A 25,185-nucleotide genomic window follows, 5' to 3' on the forward strand; every position below is an offset into this window, starting at 1 on the left:
ATCTCTATTGCCAATGACCCAAGCTCTCACTGACTTATCTCCCTGTCCTAACTAGAATCCCAGTTGCTTTTATTTATTTATTTTTGTTACTTACCAGTGATTCCCAGTGATTAAAAAAGAGAATTTACTTTGAGATTATAAAAAAAAGTATAAACATGTCCCCTAACATCTAGGGATTTTAATCTTCATTATATTATACTATATCAGTTTTTGGAGGTGAATCCCTTAATTAACCTCACTTAGCTCAGATCTTATATAGCATTGGTTCTACCTACTTCTGATCCAAATGCACCAAATGCTGAATCTTTGCACTGGGTTGGAGTTCTGAGATTCCTCCTTGATCCTTAGGGCATTGATGCTTGGCTGTCAACAAAAATCCAGCCTGGATTCTGACTCCTGAATTCCTTTGTATCATTTCCCATCTGTTGAAACTCCCAAGGTAAAAGATGCTATTTCTTTTATCTGAAATATAAAACAAACCAAAGAGCCAAGAACTGAGGCCTGTTTCTCAAGATCATATGGCTTTAGAGGAGAGATCTTCTCTATCACTAGACACCATGAGGAAAGAGTCCTCGAGGTCATCCAAGAATGAGTGGGGCAAAAGAGGTGATGATGGGAGTTGATGAGTCATTCTGACTATCTTTGAAGACAACCAAATCACTTCTTTTCACTACAAAGTAACTGATGGGAATCAGTTATAGGATATCCATACATGCTCCACATCCCTTCAGGATACTTCCACTCCATCTTATCAAGATTTTAGAAGCAAACTCCTTTATGTGGAGAAGTTGTATGATCAAGTAAATTGATGGGTTTTTATGCATTTGCCAGACAAAAACACACATAAGGTAACTTTGGAGGAAAATGCACTAGCAGCTGGGGAGAATCAGGATCCAGAGAAAAAAATAATTTCAATTTTCCAGGATTCTGCATCCGTGCTGAGTAGAGTTCTCAGAAAAAATGTTATATATTTTAAGATGTTGGACTGCATCTGATGAAGTAGAAAGATCATTGGCCTGGAGTTTAACTTTGATTTTAGTCTTAGTTATACCAATAACTAGTAATGTGAACTTGGTTACTGTAGATTTCAGTTTTTCCAACTCCTAAAGGAGAAGGTTGGTCATGATAATTTCTGAGGTCTCTTCAAGCTTTAAAAGTCTGAGACTTCATGGTAGAAAAGTGATTTTTTTTTATAGTGACCACAGGGAGGACTTCCTATATGAATAATAGTGAAATAAAATAGAGTTAAAGTGATTTAAAAATGATAAAGAAAAATATCAAATGTGCTTACTTGGAAGATTAGGAATAACAGGAGAAGAGGATGAGGATGAAGAAAACTTTAATGAAGACAGAGGAAATTAAAGGATATGCTGATTAGCAAGAAAATTTAATTTTATGGATGAGAAAATTATTAAATATATTATCATAAAATTTGGGGATTTAATTTATTTTCTATTCATATTAGTAACAACAAATTTGTTTACTTAATTGCTATAAATATGTAGTCTGCTAAATAAAATAATTGCATAACAGTATTTTTTCTACCACTAGAGGACAGTATTTGCACGGCAAACTACTAAAAATAACAAAATGAAAAAATTTAGACAAAAATAGATTTGCATTTCATTGGGCCCCCATCACTCACCCTAAAACACACCTTATATTGAACAAAATTCATCAGTAAAACACACAAGAAAATTTTCATTCAAAAGTAAAGAGGAAAGTATTGTCATATCACTTTTTCTTAGCATGCCACTTAACCATGTTCCTGGATTTGTGGTGTCAGTGAAAAGCTCTCATTACCTTAAATATTGATTTATTTGAAACAGTTACTCTATGTATAATTCTTAGGAGCAAACAAAAGCATAAACATGGATAGTATGAATATTCATGCTTCCTTTGAGGTTTTAATGACATGCTTCATTTTTAATATTTCAGTTAAAAAAGAAATGTTTTGCTTTTAGGGATGAAAAAACAGGGGCAACTACTGTTGACTGAGGTTAGATTTTCCATCTACAGTATTCCTTGACCCAATTTCCATTTCTTTTTACTTTCCTTATGACTGGACTGCAGTGAAAAGCTTCCTGTTTTGAAGTTAGCATTGGGCAAGCCTTTAAATCATCCGTTTTGATTTCTTAAGATTATAGAATTCAAGGGCTGGAAAATACATTTGAGACAACATTAGGTCCTTCATCAGTTCAACTAAAAAGTAATTGCTCAATAAATATTAGTTGATTGATCCATTCCCTTGCCTTCAGGTTAGACAGCACTCAAATTCCTGTGTGGATTGAGTGTGGGCTGATAATTCCAAAGTAATTCAATGATAGGAGAATAGTTATTTTGTTTGTTTTTTAAAAAGCTGTCTTCCTCCTCACCCTCACCTCTTTCTTCCCCCTTCCCCACAAATTTTAATCTAACTTTTAGCTTGTTTTATAGGATAAATACTCTCTTGGTCCTGTCTTTCTTCCTTAGGTTCTTCCTTTTATTCTTCTATTTACATGTTTTAATACTTTTCCAGAGACTAGATATTAGAAAGTTCCAAAATGAAATATTGCCTTGAGAAGAAGGAAACATTTAAGAAGTCAATGCTTATATAGGTATTTGTACTGTGTTTAGGCTAAGAATTTGAAAATTAAATAGTTTGGAAAAATTTCTGAGATTTCACTGACTTTTTGATCTTAATATTCTGAAGACTGGATATAGTATTCCCCACTGTACCTTTAGTTATAACTATTAATGGGACTGATGCTTCAAAAGTCATATTCACAGAGAACTCAGCAAATATGATTTTAGCAAATATTTATTGAATATATCCTTAAGTAAAAAGTTTAGGGGACATACAGAGATGAATAGATCTGTACCTTTTCTTCAAGATTATGGTCAGTCTGAACTTCACTGAAGGGACATATTTAGCAATCTAAATCAGTATAGATCAAAGTGATATTAATTTTTGAATTAGCTACAAGTTAAGTGGGGTTGGATGGTGGAGCTAACTAAGGAGAGGGAGAGAGAGCGAGAGCGAGAGCAAGAGTGAGAGTGAGAGAGAGAGCGAGAGCGAGCGAGCGAGAGAGAGAGAGAGAGAGAGAGAGAGAATGAGAGAGAGAGAGTTTAAAATAACTGCTCTTTTTGTAGAAATCATTTAGACACTTAAAAAAGTGTCTCAATTTCTGCTCCCCCAAGTCCCAAGGTTATTTTCCCTTCCGGTCATATCTTGACTTTTCTCCAACATATTGTTGCTTATTCCAACATCCAAAAACCCTTCATCATTTTCTTTGTTAAACATGTCTTTCAGATAACAACCTCTATTTGATATCTGGGTCATGCTTTGTATGTCTTTCTGCATTAGCGTGATGATGAAGAGTTCTTTTTGACCCCATGGACTTGTTTTCAAGTGTTTGCTTGACATTTTGTATGGTGAAAGGTTGATCACTCTAATCCTCCAACAGCCCATAAATAATGTGTTGTACTAGGGATTAGCTTTTGAGTTGTAGAAGCTGATTTAGAATCTTTGAATCAAAAAAGATTATTGAATAAACAAAACATAAAATAGATCTCTTAAAATTTACATTTGTTGTTTTGTTTTGTTTTATTTTATGTTTTGTAGGAGATCTGTAGTTTTCACTAGTATGGAATTCCTAGTGAAGAATTTACTTTGTATCTTTTCTGCAACTTACAGTTTTAGAGAGAGCAGTCAAAAATAACATCTAGTATTATTTTGTAGAAAAATATTCAAAATTCTTATTTATTTACACACCTAGTTTTTGATGGAAAATTATTTACTTATTAGAGTTTCCAAAGAACTCCATTTTAGAATATAAGGAATAATATCCATAATCACAGAATGTTAAACTGAAAGGCTTATTAAAATCATCTAGTTCAACCCCTTCCCCTCTCCATTTTTAGTAAAAGAAATAAGAATCAAAAATTTGTTTAAGATCATTTAAGTAGTAAGTAAAGTGGTTGAGCTAAGATCAGATCTTAGGTTTAATGCTACTATGCTGTTTTATATGGAAAAGAGATAATGACTTCTGTATTGTAATATAATTCCCCTTCAACTAGACTTCATATATTTGAAGATGCCAGTGCTTCTGGTATTACTACCATAAAGCTTTCAGTGTGCCCAGCTGGAGCTGGGGGGGGAGAGAGAGAGAGAGAGAGAGAGAGAGAGAGAGAGAGAGAGAGAGAGAGAGAGAGAGAGAAAAGAAGAAGAAGAAGAAGAAGATGCAAGCTGTGTTTCATTCACACCAGGCCTAGCAGTGTGAAACCTTTCTCCTTAGATACATTTAGTTTATGCTAAAGCTAGTGGAAGGAAACATTTTCTTTCAGCTGTGTTTGGCTGTGGCCAATACCAACTGGGAGAAGGGGCAACAAAAAAACATTTCTACTCCCCCCACCCAAGGTTACAAGAAGAAGGAATAAGTATTTTAATGAGAAATACCTTCCAGGTATTGAGGCTTTACTATTTTTGTGGTGAAAAGTGACTTCCAGGAACTGAGATTCTAGTTTTGTGTGGAATGAAATAATATCCTTCTGGTATCAAGAAAGCACTGTTGGTCCAATATACAGTCCTCAAACACCACTTCCATTTCCCTCTGTAATGATGATGTTTGTCCTTTGTACTGGAAGAAGACTGTGACATGAAGGAGATGATGCCATGACAAGCACAGCCTCACTTTCTCCTCTGGAGCCATCCTGGGTCCAATGGCCAGATATGAATCAGAATGATTGGAGATGGTCCTGGTTGTGAGGCAGTCAAGGTTAAGTGCTTGCCTAGGGTCATTCAGCCAGTTAGTGTCAAGTATCTGAGGTCAGATTTGAACTCCCAAACCCTTGACTCCAAGACCTAGCTGCCCCTTGTAATAGACCCTATGTAATAGGGATCTGTTGAATCATCAACAAAATCAGCCTACTTCACTTAAAGTAAATGACAAGATACCTCTGCAGGATACATAATCAGGTGAAAATACATCTCAATTGGATTAATCATTCCAAGATGTGAACTAAATATGAACAAGAACAACACAATTAATTGAATCAATCTGAGATATTTCAATTAGGTATTTCAGGAAATGTCATGCTCTGTGAGGCTCGAGATTCTGGTAAGTTAGGTTGAAACTTTCCAGGTAAACCCTTGAGAAATAATTGATTAAGTGAAGAAGAGGAGAAGAGTTATGGTTTTAGCATTCTCTCCTCTTTTTACTGGACAAAAACCTAGAGGGTTAGAAGATTTTTGTATTTCCCATTGGAGTTCATTTGTATTATCCATTGGAGTCCTAGTAGCATTCCTGGACAGCTCTGCAGCATCTGCACCATAAACGTGGGGTATAGACGTAACAAAATGAGCAGAGACATATTTAAGACCCTACAAGAGTCTAGCAGAAAGTCACAATAAGCCAAAGGGTAATTTTATGATGCCTCAAGTACTTCTGGTGTTTAGAAGTGGTGAAGTTCCCTTTTGCCCCTTGGGTTCTCTAAGTATAACCAAACTTAATTTGCACCCATGGGAAAGTGTCACAGACTTCTTGAGGGATATTTTGTGTCAACTATTCTTATACCAACTTAATAACTACCTTTTCCCTAAAAAGCTAATTAAATCTAGGAATCTAATAAAAATCAATATTTTTCATTTTTATAGATTAATTATAGAGGGAAGCACACAAATTGGAGCTTGGAAGCTATAGAATTTTAAAAATATCATGAAACTCCTTGGAGTTCTTCTCTAAGCAGCCTTGATCTGGGTCCTTAGACTGCTAGTGCAAAAAAGGTTTGAGCTAGTAGCTCTAGAGCTTGTATTAAATCCATTACACTTATAATACTGTGTTGAGGATCAGTATGGGGAGTAGAGAGAGATGAGCAGAATTACAACCTCAAACTTGTGAAGCTTTGGAACATTGCATTTTTGGGAACCACAGAGTATATGAGTGCTAGACATTTAATTTAAAAATCCTATTATTTAGTGTGCTTTGTGTTTTCCTTTCTTTGATTCCATAAACTGACTTGGTTAGGGACATTGGGTAGAAATAGGGAATTATTGCTGTGAATTAAGATAGATGATTTTCTCTTGAACATTGTGGGGATGTTGCTTGAGAAAGGGAAACAGTATATTAGTTACAGCAGGGTCTTTAAGGATCTGGACAAAACTAGGCTCCTTATGGAACTTTCTGTTGCCCAGAGAGCCCTAGAATTTTATCTCCACTCCAGTCATCTCCTTGGACCAAGGTGGGAACCACTGGTTCACTAATGCTCTCCCAGAGTTCAGACTTTCAGTCTGGGGATATAAATCACAGATTTCTAGAGTTGGGAGGCACTTCAGAGGTCACTTAGTCAATCCTTATTCAAAAAACATGACTCCCTCCAGTTAAGGTTATTTTATTACCTCAGGGTGTAATCTATTCCATTTTAGGATACTTCTAATTGCTAGGAAATTTGCTATTATGCTGAATCTGCCCCCACCCCATGTTATTTTTACCCTAGTTCGAGACTCTGAAACCACATGAAATAAATCTAATCTTTCTTTTATTTGACAACCCCTTAAATATTTAAAGACAGAGATCAAGATTTCTTAGGGTTCCTCTTCTCCAAGTTAAACATTTCCATATCCTCTTATATAGCAAGATTTTTTTTATCCCCTCACCCTGCTAGTTGCTGCTTCTAGATAAACTTTAGTTCATCAGTGTCTCTCTTAAAAAGCCCCAAACAGAATACAGTGAACTTACCAATGGAATGTAAACAGGACCATTACCTTCCTTGTTCTAGGCATGAAAGTGCTATTGATATAGTTTGGGCCTATCTTTAACTTTATAACAGCTGCATCATGTTGTAGGCTTATACTGAACTGTATGAAACAATTAGGTAATACAGTGGATAGAGTGTTAGAGTTGGAATCAGGAAAAATCTGAGCTTGAACACTACCTCAAATACCAGCTGTGAGAGCCTAGGCATGGCTCTGAATATTTTAGTCTTATTTTCTTCATCTATAAAATAACAGTATCTCACAGAGTTGTTTTAAGGGTCAAATGAGATAATATGTGTATGTACATATAAAATATGTTTTGAAAACTTTAATATATATAACCATATAATATTTAATATATCATTTTAAATATAATCCTATATATTTAATACACATAATAATAATCTATATAACCACTAATTTTTTTTTTATCATTTTTTAGCCTTTAAGGATTTGTGGGGATTTGTGCATTACATTATCTAAGTGTTAGAATGTGACTGAAGCATCCTTACAAACATATCCATGGTATGTACAAATGAACTCATCCCATGAGAATTACTTTGGCTCAGGGAAATCATGGGACTCATGATTCAACATATGTCCAGAGGTTTCCCTAAAGGGAATGCATGAGTAACATACAGATTTACTTCTTCCTGAGGAATTACAATTCTGCTGTTACTGATTCAATATTTTCCATTTATTAAGTTCCTACTATCTACAAGGCACTGGATTTAAATGATAGGCATACAAAGAAAGAAAACAATTACCTGCCCTCAGGGAATTGTAGACAGTACATGTAAACAGATAAATATATAGATGATTGCAGGAGTGAACAGTAATAACTAGGGGGACCAAGAAGTGCTTTAATCCTGGATTTAATAATAATAACTCAATCAAGTCTTAAGAACTTTACTGGCCAGTATAATAACTGTCCTAGATTGACCAGGTCTAACCAGTAAGCAAAGACCTAGTTTCAGAAGAAAACAAGAGATTTCAGAAATACTTGGAAGTTATTTTTTCCTTAATTGTAGAATCTCAGAACTAAAAGTTGGCAGTTTACTTCCAGTTGCTATGCAGATTATGATTCAAGTGTCTGTATCACTGATAACCTTTGCTATCAGGGCTTCCTGATATGTTTTTAATAACAACTTCAATTCTGAAAGAATGCTGATTTGGCTGGGTTTCAAGATGTGAATCCAAAGAAAGGGAAATTAGTCTTTCTTATTACTTTGAAATATCCTACAGCTTTTAAATTCTTGAACAACACTAAACTACCCCCTCATGAGTCAGTCTCCAGCAGCTTTCTTAATTGATTCATTCTAGTAAGAATGTCAGCTTCTTTATAGTATAAGACATAGATTATGAGCCAGGTTTGGATCCCTCAGAGGGCAGCTATATGTCCAGCAATATATAGGTAAATTCCACTTCTTTGTATTTTTCAAAGGGACAAAAAAGGATAATTTAATATCTTGGAATCTATCTTGAACAAGTAGTCTGGTATCCTGGGAATTTTATTACCTCCTCCCATCCCTTTTATTTTCTTCAGGAGGTTGTCATGCTGGAGTCTATACATGTGGGCAATTCACTGTGATGAATCAGGAGATATGGGGAAAACATTTATCTTTCAGAATAACATTATCATCCTTGATACACATGTATGTGTCAAATGGGGCAGCTAGGTGGTGCAGTAGATAGAGCGCTGGCCTTACAGTTAGGAGGACCAGAGTTTGAATTCAGCCTCAGACAGTTGACACTTATAGTTGTGTGACCTTGGGAAAGTCACTTAGCTGCTTGATCTTGGATAAGTCACTTAAACCTGATTGCCTCACATCCAGGGCCATCTCTAGACATCCTGAATCATATATGGCCACTGAATCAAATGGCACTGGAGGAGAAAGTGAGGTTGATGACTTAGCACATCACTCCTTCACTCAAATCCAATTCATGTACTTGTCATAATATCAACTCCCTGATGTAATAGTCTTCTTCAAACATGAAGAACAAACATCAGATCATCATCATCATCATCATCATCATCATCATCATCATGATGTGTCAAATATGAAGCATGGGTTAAAGTTTTAAGAATATCATTAATACTAACCAAACATTATAAAAAATAGGATTATTTTTAACAAGTTCTTGTCTTCTGGAGAGCCAATTATTGACTGTATCAAACCAGCATTTGACTTTAAATATTGTCATAATTCAATTCAAGGCCATGGGTTTTCTTTGGCATTTTCTTTTATCAATCAATCAACAAACATTTATTAAATACCTATGATGGATACATCATGCTGGATGTTGGGAATACAAAGACACAAATATATATAGTCCCTACTCTCAAGCAACTTATACTCAAGCAGGGGGAGATGACTATATATTTAAAGATCTATAACCTATCTATAGGTATAGAGGCAGCTAGGGTACTTAGTGGGTAGAGCTCTGCACCTGGAATCAGGAAGCCATGAGTTCTAATATTGTCTTAGATATTCATTAGCTGTGTGACGCTGGGCAAATCACTTAACCTCTGCATCAATCCACTGGAGAAAGAAATGGCAAATCACTCCAGTGCCTTTGCCAAGAAAATCCCATGGATATCACTGGTATGCTATGGTCCATAAGATCATGCACAATCAGACATGAATGAACGACAACAACTTATCTATACACAATGGGTGTGAGGTGATTTTGGAAGGAAACTATTTGCAAAAGGGTTAGTTTGATGGCACAGCAGAGTGCTAGCATGGGAGTTAAGAAGACCTGAGTACAAATTTGATCTCAAACACTTACTCTCTCTCTGTCTATATATCTATCTATCTATCTATCTATCTATCTATCTATCTATATATCTATAGATCTATATCTGTCATTTACCCTTTGTTGTAAAATGGGGGATAATAAAATCACCTATTCAAAGGGTTTATTATGAGAATAAAATAATATATTGTATGTAAAGTATTTTGAAAGCCTTAAACATTCTATAAGTGCTATTATTAATATTGTTGTTATTATTATTATTAATATTAATTAGAAGAATAAGGAAATGTTTTAGTGCTATCTTAATTTCAGCTATGAGAGGTTCTCACTTGGTAGTGCATGGTGTTAATGAAGCCATATTGGTTAGCTTTATTCTTAGTATGTCAGATAGTGTTTTTTCCTGTTCCATATCCACATTTTATAACCAAATTCTGGTCTATTGTCTTAAAAATATTTGTTGTTGATCATTTAGGAAACTGCATAAGAGATGTTTGGATCAATATGTGCTTTGTACTTTAATATTTTATAAATTTAATAGATTTGAGATTTCACTATTTGGGTACTCCCCCCAGAGATGCCTTCTAATTCTGTATAATTGCCTGTATTATGACTTTCATAGAAAGTCAGCCTGATTCACTGGATACTGTACCCTAATATTCTATGGGTAGAAATGCATAGCTAGGATATAGTATTCCTAATTCTTGCTATATGATATCTCACATAATTTTCTGAACAAATGTTTTCTGGATGCTTTGTTTTGTGCAACATCTTGTCCACAAATCTTTAGGAATATGCTGCAATCTTTTTAGACCTACTATACATTTTTTCATTGTGTCATGTCCTCTGTATCATCCTCAATTTTAAGAATCTTTGAAGATTGTGGTCTTCCATGGTTTATGGTATAGTACCAACAAGAAGTATTCATATACAAAGAATGGGTTTTTGTGTCAAAGAGCAATTTGGAATCATTGAAAGTATTATACAATTTTTCAAATACACTATAGTCCTCTCAATCATCTTCAGATTAGTTCATTGGCCACCTTTCAGTGCCTATCCCAGAAGTGCATATTTAGAGGAAAATTAAATGGACTGACTACTTATTCTATTACATGTAATGGGTTAGATCATAGACATTAATCATCTACTTGATTTTTCTCTATGTTTCAGCTTATCTCTTTTGAATGATAGAGGCTCTCAAAAGGGAAGCTCTGGAATATTATAGAATTTGGTACAATAAGGAGCATCTGGAAATCTCCCTCTCTATGGACTCTTTTCCATTTGAACAATGCTCAGAATAACCTTCATGATAATTCTGTATGCTCTTGGTGAGGTTTCATTGTCCTGTTTTTTGCCTCTCTTGATAGCAGATCATTGAAAAAAGTTATTTCTGTGAATAGATTTGTCAGAGAATTTCTTAAAATTTTAAGATTTGCATGGAAGATACCTTAGAAAAGGAAGCTTTTATAGTTGCATTTCCCTCTTCTTAATGATATGCTTTTTTATAATCAATGAACACCTAAAATGACTTAAATATAATCAATGAACAAACAAAATAGGATCTTTTTAGTGAATTGTCTCAAAGATTACAGTTAGGTTGTAAGCCTATATGACAGAGAGGATGGTGATCCCTTGGACAGTAATTGGGAACTTTGGAAGGAGGCAGGGGAAGATCATGAGTTAAATTTTGGGCATGCTTATGGGATATTTCATTTGAGATATCCAATAGGCAGTTGAAGATGAGACACTGAAGATTAGTAGTGAGGTTAGGGCTTGATAAATATATTTGGATAAGAGATGAGAGTTTAATACATGAGAACTGTTGAACTCACCAAGAGAAATTATAAAGAGGGAGGAAATGAGTGGGCCTAGGGCAAAGAATGGGAGACATCTGGGTTAATGGGCATGACCCTAACTAAGATGAGGAAAAAAGATATTGAAAAGCAGTGATCAGATATATATAGAAGAACCAGAACAGAGTAGTGTCAAGTAAACTTAGGAAAAAGTATTAAGAAGAGAATGATCAACAGTGTCAAAAATGCAGAGATGTCAAGAAGGTTGAGGACTGAGAAAACTCCATTAGATTTGGTAATTAAGAAATCCTTAGTAACTTTGGAGAGAGAATAGTTTTTGGAAAGAATAGTTTTTTCCCAAATGAAGAATTTGGAAGTAAGGCTATAGACAACTAAGCAAAAAGTGAGCAAAAAGGAAATGAAGGTTCCTATTGTAGTTTTCTTAGCAAGGTTAGCTATGAGAAGATAGCAGAGAATGGATAGATCAAAGGAAGGTTTTTTGAGGATGGGAAGATATGGACAAATTTGTAGGCAGTAAGAACTAGCCAGTAGATAGGGAGAAATTGAAAAGAAGTGAATGGGGATGATAGAAGAAACAATCTGTTGAAGAAGACAGAATGGGGTAGGATAACGTGCATATAGAGGACTTAACCTTGGCAAAGAGAAGGGATACCTTATCATGTGAGATAGAGGTAAAGGAGAAGATCATGGCAGAAAACATATGGATAATGTTGAGATCATTAGTTCCCTGAAATCATGGCTAATCATTGCATTAGTCAAAATTTTAGTCTATCCAGGGTAATTGTTGTTAGTGTTGTTCTACAAATGATTTTCTCATACTGCTCATTTCACTTTTCATCAATTAATACAAATTTTCCCAGGTTTCTCTGAACCTATCTTTTCATAATTTTTTTCTTTCTTTTTCTTTTTGCAAGGGAATGGGGTTAAGTGACTTACCCAAGATCACTCAGTTAGGTAATTATTAAGTGTCTGAGGCTGAATTTGAACTCCAGTCTTCCTGACTCCAGGGCCAATGCTCTATCCACTGCTCTATCTGTCTGCCCCTTTTCATAATTTCTTATGACAAAATAGTTTTCTATTATATCCAAAAACCATATTTTTCCATTCCGTGATTGATGGGTGCCCCCCTGTTTCCAGTTCTTTGGGACACTGTATAGACCTGTATTTTGTAGATATGGGAATCTTTCCTCTTTTCTTTTCTTTTCTTTTTTTCAAATTTTAATTAATTTATTTATTTTTGAATTTTACAATTTCCTCCCTATTCTTGTTTCTCTCCCCCTACCCTGATAAGAAGGCAGTCTGTTAGTCTTTATATTGTTTCTATACTATATATTAATATAGTGTTGAGAGAGAAATCATATCCTTAAGGAAAAAATTAAATATGAGATAGAAAAATTACATAAGATAAAATTTTATACATATATATGTATTAAATTAAAGCAATAGTCCTTGGTCTTTGTTCAAATTCCACAATTCTTTCTCTGGATACAGATGGTATTCTTCATCACAGATACACCGAAATTGTGCCTGATTGTTACACTGATAGAATGAGCAAGTCCATAAGATTGATAATTAACCCCATGTTGCTGTTATGGTGTACAATGTTCTTCTGGTTCTGCTCATCTTGCTCAGCATCAGTTCATGCAAATCCTTCCAGGCTTCTCTGAATTTCCATCTCTCCTGGTTTCTAATAGAGCATTAGTGTTCCATAACATACATATTCCATAGTTTGTTCAGCCATTCACCAATTGATGGACATTCACTCAATTTCTTATTCTTTGCCACCACAAACAGAGCTGCTATGAATAATTTTGTACAAATGATGTTTTTACCCTTTTTTCATGATCTCTTCAGGGTATAGACCCAGTAGTGGTACTGCTGGATCAAAGGATCCTTTTTTCTTTTATTTCTTAGAGGGCATTGGCTTATTGGAAGTATTGCTGGGTCAAAGGTATTTAATGATTGTACCAACTCACAACTCTACCAGCATTCATATACTTGTTTTCTTACAGTCCCACCAATATTTGTTATTTTCTCCTTCTTTTTCTTTGTCAATCTGATGAGTGTGAGATTGCTTCTCAGCATTGCTTTAATTTGCATTTATTTAATTAGTGATTTGAAGCATTTTTTCCTACATTGCTATTGATAGCTTTGCTAAATCATACTTCATTTTAGAAATGCTTATTCACATTCTTTGATCATTCATTATTTGGAGAATAGCTCTTATTCTTAAAATTTGAATTAATTCCTCATATAGCTTAGAAATTATATTTAGAAATCAGTTTCTGTAAAGTATTTCCCAGTTGTTTTTCCCTTTTAATTTTAGTTGCATGGGTTTTCATCGTGTAAAAATTTTTAATTTTGTTATCAAGTTTATCTATTTCATGGTCTCTGATGGTCTATATCTTTATTCAATTTTGATTTAAACCTATTTCTAAGTTATGTATTGATTATGAACTAATATTGGTATATTATGTGAGATATTGCATTACATCTAGTTCTACAAAACTCCTTTGAATTTTTACTGAGCAGTTTTTGTCAAATAGTGAGTTCTTTTCCAGTGACTTAGGTATTTGGGTTTATTGAACAATAAACTACTAAGTTCATTTTATTCTACATATTGTGAACCTAATGTGATAGACTAATCAACCTATCTATTTTTACATTTTTCCAATTACATGTAAAGATAGTCTTCAATATTCATTTTTTGGTAAAAATTTGGGTAAAATTTCCAATTTTTTCCCATCTCTCCCTCCCATCTGATTTTGTTATAAATGTATAATCATGTCAAGCTTATGTCCATTTTAGTTATGTTGTAGAAGAAGAATCAGAACAAAAGGGGGAAAAATCACAAGAAAGGAAAAGCAAAAAAATGAAAATAGTATGCTTTGATCTGCATTCAAACTCCATAATTCTTTCTCGGAATGTGAATGGCATTTTCCATCAATATATTTCTGAGAAGAAGAGCCAAGTGTATCATAATGGATCACTTCACAATGTTGCTGTTAATGTGCACAGTGTTCTCCTGGTTCTCAACATCAGTTCATATATGTCTTTCCAGGTTTTGTTTTTAAAATCTACTTGCTCATGATTTCTTGTAGGACAATGGTAATCAATCACATTCATAAACCACAACTTTTTCAGCCATTCCCCAATCGATGGGCATCCCCTCAATTTCCTATTCTTTGTCACCACAAAAAAGAGCTGTTATAAATATTTTTGTATCTATGGGTACTTGCCCCCTTTTTATGTTCTCTTTGGGATACAGACCTAATAATGGCATTTCTGGATCACAGTGTATGCACAGTTTGATAACTCTTTGGGCTTAGTTCCAAATTGCTCTCCAGGATGGTAGGATCAGTTTATAACTTCACCAACATTGTTCCAGTTTTAGCATATCTCCTCCAACATTTAAAATTCCCTTTTCTGTTATATTAGCCAATCTGTTAGGTGTGAGGTGTTATTTTAGAGTTGTTTTAATTCATACTTCTCTAATCATTAGTCTTATTTTTCATTTTTTGATTGTTATTTTGTTTTTCATTTACATCATGCTATGAAAGCTTTTCAACATTCATCCACATGCATATTTATAAGTTACATATTTTTGTACCACCCTTTCTTCTCACCTCCTTTCCTCAGTAGTGAACAGTCTGACAAAGGTTGTGTTTAACGTGTCATTTTGAGTAAGAGAAATTCAGTCTAAGGGAAAAGAAAACCATGAAGAGAAGGAAAATATGAGAGAAATTTTAAAAAAGTGAACAAGTTCTATCTATTTTTTAAGCCAATTCCAAATGGTTTTGATGATGACTATTTTTAAGTATAGTTTGATATCTTGTCCTGCTAATTTTTGTCCTAGTTCTATTTACTTCACTTAACATAAGTTCATGTAAGTCTTGCAGGTTTTTCTAAAATCTACTTGCTCAAAATTTCTTGCAGGGCAATAGTACTTCATCACATTCATATACCACAACTTTTCCAGCCATTCCCCAATTGATGGATTTCTCCCCAATTTCCAATTCTTTGCCACCATAAAAATTTCTTCCAATTTTTGCTCCATTATTTCCTTGAGATTCTTGACTTTTCTTCCTCTACCTGTATTTCATTATCTTTTTTTCTAGCTCTATTAAAGTAATCCTTTGGTATTTTGATTTGTATATTGTTAGGAACTGTTGTGTGTGGGAGTACTGTAAAGTTTCATCACCTGGTGTCCTCTAGCACCAGAGCATTATTTACTCATTAATTGAAGAGTGCCATGGGAATGGGAGTGGACCAGGGACTGGGGAGTATATTTTAGCACTTGCATTGGGTCTAATAAATGGAGTATTTGGAGATCTAGGAGAACCTGTCATCCTTTCCATCCTTTCCATCCTTGTCTCCTGCCCCTTAAGTGTTCTCCTGGGTAAGGATAGGCTAGCTGGCAGGAACCTAACACATCCTGAGCAGCTAGCCAACAGGAACTTAATAGTATATCATTGAATAAATAAATTAATTTTGGCAATTGTCAATTTCATTACATTGACTTGGTCTACTCATTTGCAATTAATATCCTTCCAATTATTTATTTCTATCTTTATTACCATAAAGAGTATTTCATATTTGTATTCATGAAGTTCCTATACATAGCTTGCTAGGCAAACTCCTAAGTATTTTATATGTTCTATAGTTTTTTAAATGATAGAGAAGTATTATTGATCAGAACTGGTTAGACCATCAAGAAGTGAATATAAAACTAGGAAAGAAATAAGCAAGTATTAATCATGTGCACTTTACAGATATTATCTAACAATCATGTGAGGAAGCTGCTATTATGATTCTCATTATATAGTTGCGGAAACTGAACATTCAGCATATTCAGAGGTTAAGTGACTTGCCCAGGATCATATGTCCAGTCTGAGACTGACTTGAATGGAAGTCTTCCTGATTGTAGAACCAATGCTTCATAAACTCTGCCACCTAACTAGTTCTAGTCTAAGCAGTTTCCCTAAATTAAATCTTATTTCTTGCAATTCAGCAGAACAGATAGACAATTTAGAAGAATGAATCCTGATTCAAGACACCAGAATCCTATATCCTAATCTCTTATGAATGGCATATAACATGGGACAAGTCATGGAGTTATATAATCTCAGTACTGGAAAGAAATTTGAGATTACGTAGGGGAATCCTCTCATTTATAGATAATGAAAAAGAGACTTATTTAATTTCTGTGTGTATCAGTTTTCTTAATTGCAAAGATGAAGAGAAAAAAATTTACTTCACTAATGTTACTAAAATTTATTTTGTTTTAATTTTGTTGGACTCATAGTAATAATAATAATAATTATCTTACTAACCTTTGGTGAAAGTTATGATATTAAAATTTATCATTATTACAATTTTTTTTATCAAAAATGCTAGAGTTTGATAATTTTTTTGAGATCCTCAAGTAAAAGGTTCAACTTTAAGAATGTAACACTCACACTTGTCTGCTATCTACTTTCCTGAAAAATTTTATTAAGAATAAGAGTATGCTGACAGAAGAATTAATACATTCATATTTAGTGTTCCTGCTCTAGGTCTAGCCCAGTTGATTGGTGGTTCAATGAGTACAAACTAGCCACTTTTGCCACTATATCTAGTTCTGGCTTTAAGCATTAGACTGTATATCACTTTAGTGTGCCATCTAGTCATCTAGCTGTCTACCCAAATCATCTTATAATATACCTGTTCCACTGCCCTGATTTTCCCTGGCTAACAACGACATCATTGTCATTATCAGATCTTGACCTCTGAATCTTCAGCTCCATTCTCTGGAAATTTTGAATCCTTGGGTTAATCCTCTCATCTTTGGAGCTCCCTCCTTTTGACTTCCTCTGCCCTCCCCACCACTTTCTACCTTTTGCTCTGGAAATAGTATTCTAATATAATTCAGTATATCATTATTCCTGGAATTCCTGTGTTAATTGACTGACCTTTATAGCAAATCACTATATTTGTAACTCCCCAAACCTAGAAGAAGGCATTAGAAATGATGAGTGAATTTTAGTTTGAGATGATGAATGTTGTGCAACACATGACTTTGTATTAGATGGAATTCACATTATAAAAATTATTAATAGCAAAATAGGATTAGATTTGCTACAGAGAAATTGCTATCATTCCCCTGATTATGTTTCCTTCCTTTATTATAATGTAAGCTCTTTTAGTTCAGGGCCTAGTTTTTAAGAACATAATAGGCTCTTAATAAATTATTGTTCATTCATTCAACCATCTCTTCTCCATATCAACAGATTATGATTATGCAGACTTTTTTGTTTGCTGCTATTGACTGTCAGGATATTGCCAGGATTAATTTATTGTTTCTTTGGTTCCATAGAGATGGAAAGAAATAAAATCCTAGAAGTTGGAAAAGTATCATAACTATTCTTTTCTCCAAAAGTCAACTTCAAAAATTCAAATATAACTATAATTTATATTGTGTCAAATTAATTCTTTTTAGTACTCCAGACATTTCCGTCTTAGGTTTTAGTGAGTGCATGGGTTCAACTCATAATCACATATTGTGGTAAACAGCAGTTGTTTGAACTTCAAACATTACCTACATTTATTTGATCATTTATAACATGTCAGCATTTTCTTTGATGTTTGTTTATATTTCTTAGGCATTTCTTAGTTTCTATTCCAAACCTATTCTGAGATACAGTAAGCATGCATCACTAGTCCCTACTCTTACCCTTTTGTGCTCCAGAAAGAGACTGTGTCAAACTCTCTCATGAGGAATGAATTGCTTAATCATATCGGTCACAGATTAATTGGCCTCTATACTTGATCAGAAAGCCAACCACTCAACAATTATTAAGGACATACTACATTCTAGTCTTGTCTGGAGGTGCTCACAATCTAATGGGGTAAATAATAATCAAATGACTATGACAAACAGGTTATATCCTAGGTAAACAGAAGGAATGAACAGAAGAAGGCATTAGAAGTGATGAGTGGGGGCAGCTACATGGTGCAGTGGATAGAGCACCGGTCCTGGAGTCAGGAGTACCTGAGTTCAAATCCAGCCTCAGACACTTAATAATGACCTAGCTACTGTGTGGCCTTGGGTAAGCAACTTAATTCCATTGCCTTGAAAAAAACCTAACAAAAAAAGAAGTGATGAGTGAATTTTATTTTGGGAAGATGGATGTTGTGCAACACATGACTTTTTATTAGATGGAATCCACATTATGGAAATTATTAATAGCAAAATCTGTTAGAAAAGCAGCATGATATGGTAAGTAAGGAACTGAATTTGGAGTCAGGAAGACAAAAACTCAATTCCCATTTGTTGACCTTAAGGCTAGTTACTAACCCACTCTGTGCTATGGTTTCCTTATCTATAAAATGAAGGAATTGGACCCGGTGGCCTTTCAATTCTAAAATCTATGGTCCCATGACTTATCAGAGACAGGGTTTGAGCCCTGAATACTTGAGCTCAATTCAAGAACTCTTTCCACTAGACTACACAGCTAGCTGTTCAGTGAACATGGCTATTTCCTTAGCTTTCTTCCTCAGTTGCCATTGTTTCTGTAGATTGGGGTCTTATAGGATCTTTCACCTCCTAGTCATTCATCCAAATTAGTTACCCATTCACCTCTTTGATGTAATTGAGTCACCTATTATTCCTTTGGTCAAACCATAAAATTTTATTTATTTATTTATTTTTTTTGGAGGAGAGAACACCAGAATGAGAGTATAGAAATATGGCTCATGGGATTAGATTTGCTACAGAGACATTGGTTTTAATGACTTTATATCTCTTTCCAATTGCTAATTTATCCCCTATTTCTAATCAAGTCACAATCTTCCTGACTTCTCTACCAGCTCCTAGAAATATCTTCACCCTAGAGGCTCACTTTAGCCATGAAATTCATTCTGGAAGTCTCCTACAGCTCTGGGATCTTTCCCTCTGCTTAGTTAGCTCCTTACCTCCTCCTTTAAGGACTCCCAACTAACCATCTCTTCATTTCTCACCAGAATGAACTACTTCTGGTGTCTTTATCATGTTCCTGAACTGAAAACCTCCTCTACTCTCAGCCCTTTTCAGGTTCCTTTTATATATATTGTCTTTCCCTTCAGATCATATTTGTTTTTCTAGTGCTCAGCTCAGTAGCTGGCACAAAGTAAGTGCTTTAAAATATTTTTTGATTGATTGACTAAAATAAATCAGCTATGTTAAATTATTAACTGTTATAATGGATTGACTATTGAACTTGACTAGAATCATGGTGGTCTGAGTTCAAAGCCTGCTGTGCTGGGCAACCTTGGTCAAATCCCCTAACTTTTCTCAGTCTCAGGTTTTTTTTTCAGGCATAAAATGAGAATAGCACCTGCCTCATGGAGTTGTTGCGAACATCAAATGATGTAATATAGTAAAGTACTTTTCAAACCTTACATAACATTTACATAAAATTTAGGTATTAAGAACACATTTTACATTATACATCTATCATTGGAGTTCACTAAAATTTTTGTTTTTATTTAGGGCAGATGTGGTAATAAAGAAGGACTTGGTTTTAAGTTAAGAAGTTACTTAAAGCAGATAGGAAAGTAGCGACTGGGAAAAAAAGATAAATAATATACTGAAATTGGTCAAACACTTGTGTATTTATGTGATCAGGAATGTGTGTCTATAGTGAGTTGTATTCAGGGTAAGGGAGAATGCTAACATTAACCCCAAATCTACTGCTAACTCTAGAGAAAAAGGTCTCTAAAATGAATGGTCTGAGCAAATTGATTTTTTGTAATACTGTTTGTGGGGAAAGTAGTTGTTACCCTCCCTTGTGAAACTAGCCTCTCAAGTACCTCAGGATTGTTCATAACACACAAAGATAGTCATTCAAAAGGGTCTTGTTGATTGCTAGTCACTCATAACAAAAGAATCTTCATTTCAATTAACTTTATTTAATGTCCCATTTTTGGATCAGTGAGGGGGGACCAGCATGTAGAAGTTGGTCAGAAAAAAGGAGTGCCTATTGTCTTTCACATGGAAAGCATGTGTTTGGGACCTCCTAGCTTGGGGATCTGTTCTACAAATGGAAATTATTTCACAAACAGTTTTCAAACAGCAGTTCTGCCCAGAATGACATGTGAATATCTGGGCAGAACAGAAAGCCTCTCTAAGGGGTAGGCATCCACTTCAGACTAATTGTTTCACTGTTTATTTTAATTGTTTAGCGAAATAAACTTTTGAATGAAGAGATTACAATATCACTACTTTGCCTAGTTTATATAGTCCTTCATAACATTGAAATTATATCTATATCTATATCTATATATACATAAATATGTATTGTCTAATGTTGTTGTTTTGACAAAAACAGTAGGTTATGTGAAATGACAGAATGGCATAGTAAATTTTATGAGAACAATGTTATACCTGGCTGATTGACTTAGCAGCACTATGATGGGATTTTACAATTCTACATTGGGCGTTGGCTATAATGTACTTATAATGTTTTTGTGAAAACATGTTATAGTATTTCCATATGTATTGGCATATTCATTGGTCACTCTCCTCCACTCACCCTTTGTAATTATATAGCTTAGTGGCCAAACATATTTTCAAGTATTGTATTTTGCAACTTTGTAAAGCATCTTCCATTGGTCTGGTCTCCATAGGTGCAAAACAAAAAGTGGTATGAATATTCATTTCTCACTTCAACACTGATTTACACCTTCTTTAAAAATAGATTTTATTGATTGATGCCTTTTTTATATCATGGTATTTTCCTAATAAACTCCTTCTCTGTTGAACCTTCATTTATAACAAAGACAAGCAGTAAAGAAAAACTAGCGAAGTCCCTATATGAAAGATCATGTAATATTTTGTACCCATAGTCTTCTACCTCCCTATAGAAAGGAAAGAAATGTTTATTTGTTTATCTTGAAATAAATGTCACTGAAATACATATTAGTTCAACTGCTTTTCAGAGTTGTTTTCATTTACATTATTTTTGTCATTGTTATATTCAGGGTGCCCCCAACGTCTTAGTGCAGTTTTAAACTTTACTGTACTAAGATGTTTGAGATACTCTTTATTGTTCTGTTTTTGTTTTCTTCTCTCTGAATTCATTCCTTTAAATCTTCCTATTTTCCTCTTAATTCCTTTTATTTGTTTTGTCTGGTGCAGGAAAATTCCCTTACATTCACATTCAAACATTTCTCCATTAACAGTTATCCACATCTGTACATTTTTCATATTAGTTGGTTAACCATTTTCATGTTCAGAAGTGTCCTTATTTTTCCTTTGTTTTATTGATACTCTTTGTTCTTTACATCACAATTATTTCTGGATATGATCACCAGTCCTACTTCTGTCTTCAAATTTTGCAGACCTTAAAAGAGAACAGACCCATGTATCTTCTCTCTCTCTCTCTCTCTCTCTCTCTCTCTCTCTCTCTCTCTCTTTCTGTCTCTCTCTCTGTCTCTCTCTCTCTCTCTGTCTCTGTCTCTCTGTCTTGCTCTCTCTCTCTCTCTCTCTCTCTCTCTCTCTCTCTCTCTCTCTCCATGAAGGACACCATCCTTAAACTAGCTTCCATTTAAGTGTAAATGGAGCAGTCACATAATTTTCTCCCATTTGGTTTTAGCCCCTATTCCAGTCCCTTGTTAAGACTTTCATTATATGTTCTTAATATCTCTAACATCTTCCTTCTAGTGATGGGCCAGGTTATAGGATATTATAAATCCATATTTTAGAGTTGTATACTCTATTCTTGTATGAAACAGTGTATCTTTTGACTTAGTAACAATTTGTAGAATAAGATCAGGTACATAACATGTGTAATCAGGATAATTCATTCTAACATATGATATTCTACCATCAATGTCTTTCTGGTCTTGTCATGTTCTATTGCCTCCAGGAACAAATACCAAATATTCTGTTAGACCTTCAGAGTTCTTCATAATCTAGCCCCCTCCTTCCTTTCCAGTTTTCTTACACCTTAGTCCTTCACAGACTGTTATTTTTGTTGTTTGTCCTTTGTTATAAATTTTGCAAGGTAATGGGGTTAAGTGACTTGCCCAAGGTCACACAACTAGGCTGGATTTGATTAGATATACAATACATAGTGTAAATGACTATAGTAATCTATTATTTAAGAAACCCAAAGGTTCAAATTTCTGGGGTAAGAACTCACCATTTGGCATAGGAAAACTGAAAAGTTGACAGAAACTAAGTGTAGACTAACAAGGTAGAAATGGATAAATGATTTAGACATAAGGAATGATACCATAAATAAATTTACCTACCAGATCTATGAGTAAGGGAAAAGCTTATGGCCAAAAAAGATATAGAGGATTGGAAGAAATAAAATGGATAATTTTGACTATATGAAATTAAAAAGATTTTGTACAAACAAAATTATTGCAGTCCAAATTAGAAGAAAAGCAGAAAACTGGGAAAAATTATTATAGTTAGTTTCTCTGATGAAGGTTTATTTCTCATATATATAAGGAAATGAGTCAAATTTACAGAATTACAAGCCATTCCCAGTTGACAAATGATCAAAGGATATGAACAAGCAGTTTTCAGAAGAAGTAATCAAAACTATTGATAGTCATAAAAATGCTCTAAATCACTATTGATCAGAGAAATACAAATTAAAACAACTCTTCACAGCTATCAGATTAGCTAACATAACAGAGAAGGAAGATGATGAATGCTGAAGGAATGTGACAATCCCATCTTCTTATTAATGTATTGCTGGTGGAATTGTGAGCTGTTGCAACCATTCTAAAGAACAATTTGGAATTATGCCCAAAGGATTATAAAGCTAGGAATACACTTTGACCCAACAATACCACTACTTTTTACCAAAAATGATGAAAAAAAGGAAAAAGGCCTATTTGCACATAAATATTGAGAGCAATTCTTTTTGTTCTGACAAAGAATGGGAAATTGATGGGACTCCCATTATTTAGGGAATGATCAAACAAGTTGTGCTGTATAATTGCAATGAAATACTATTGTGCTATAACCTAATTACTAACTCCCTCTCAATTTCCCCAAACTATCGAAAGAAAACAAACACATCATTGTGACCATTATGCCTTGTCAAACCACACCCCACTTCACACACACACACACACACACACACACACACACACATACACACACACGCGCGCGCATGCATGTGTGCGTGCCTGCGATGTGTTAAAAATGTATGTCTCACTTTGTTCCTTGAGTCTATCACCTCTCAATTAGGCAGTAAGAAGCATATGTCATCACTAGTTCTCTGGAAATCATGTATAGTTATTGCATCTATAAGAGTTCTTTTATTTCTTGGAGTTGTTTTCCTTTGAAATATTGTTTTTATGTAAATTATTTTCCTGATTCTGCTCATTTGCATCAATTCATACAACAATAACAATAAACCTTGCATTTTAATATAGTGAGAGCAACTCATGCCTTTCCCTCCTTTCCACTAGATAGTGTTAGTAACTGACTGAATTTAGTTAATATGTCTGGGACATGAGAATGGGATACTAGACCAGCGAATGTTTTCCTCTTTTATTCCACATAATGAACAGGTCTGAGGATATATTGGAAATGCTGTAGTAATAGAGAATACCTATTAGCAATGTTGATGATGATATTGATATGACTTATTATTATAACAAAATTTGCACATGAAGATATCATATTACTTGTAAGAGTGCTCAAAATTTTACTAATTAGATAGCATTAGATAATGACCTTTCAGATAGTTCTCTAATAAAAACCTAGTTTCCCAAGAAGCTATCTGCATAGTTGCTGGGCAGGGTTTCAAGAAGGTATGGGTTTAAATTCTTTCTCTTCTTTTTACCACATATGCAACCATGGGTTAGCTATTTAACCTTTTAGAAACTCACTTTTTTTTAAATTTGTAAAATGGATTATCTAAAATACTTACCTCATTGTTAAGTGGTTCAATGGATGAAGTATTGGCCCTGGAGTCAGGAAGACCTGAATTCAAATCTAATTGTGTGATCCTGGGCAAGTCACTCAACCTGTCTTTTCCTCAGTTTTTTTTTTTTTTTCATCTGTAATTTAGGGCTACTACAACCTATCTTTAGGAGTTGTTGTCAAGATAAAATGAGCTAATACTTGTAAAACATTGTGCAAACCTTAAAGTGTTCTAAATAGTCTAGCTATGATGATGATGATGATGATGATGAGACAAAAATAAGATAATGTGTATAATGTACCTTACAAACTTTAAATCACTATATAAATGCTATTTCTAATTTTTGTTCTTATCTTATATTCAGTGGAGTTCATTTAGGAAAATTCTTAGGAAAAGTTTCCATTCTATGTTTTTTATATTTAATGCTTGGTGGACTCTTAACCAGGTGATGAAATGATTATATTTTGCAGTTGAATGACAATATTGGGATATATGAGCATCTTCTGTCTGCTCATGTAATCATATTCAGGATAATTTCATTTGTAGGCAGGACAATGAAAAGCAATAAACTTCATTCTGTTTCCACATTTTTTTAAAATTTTTTCTAGGCAATGGGGTTAAGTGGCTTGCCCAAGGCCACACAGCTAGGTAATTATTAAGTGTCTGAGTCCAGATTTGAACTCAGGTACTCCTGACTCCAGGGCTGGTGCTCTATCCACTGTACCACCTAGGCACCCCTCCTACATGGTTTTAATTTCTTCTCTTGGGTCTCTCTAATTTGAAATCTTTTCATTCCACTTAGTCTGAAGCTTATGTATATTTTGTATGGCAACATTGAATATCAGAAATTGTTCTTAAATTTTTCTAGGTATCATGTCTGGGTGATTATGGGTAACAATTTTATCTCAGAATATCTTGAATTTCCTTCAAGACTAATCTCCTGTGCCACCTTCAGCATGAAAACTTTCTT

This window comes from Macrotis lagotis, chromosome X (genome assembly GCF_037893015.1).
Source record: "Macrotis lagotis isolate mMagLag1 chromosome X, bilby.v1.9.chrom.fasta, whole genome shotgun sequence".
In the NCBI taxonomy this organism is placed as follows: domain Eukaryota; kingdom Metazoa; phylum Chordata; class Mammalia; order Peramelemorphia; family Peramelidae; genus Macrotis; species Macrotis lagotis.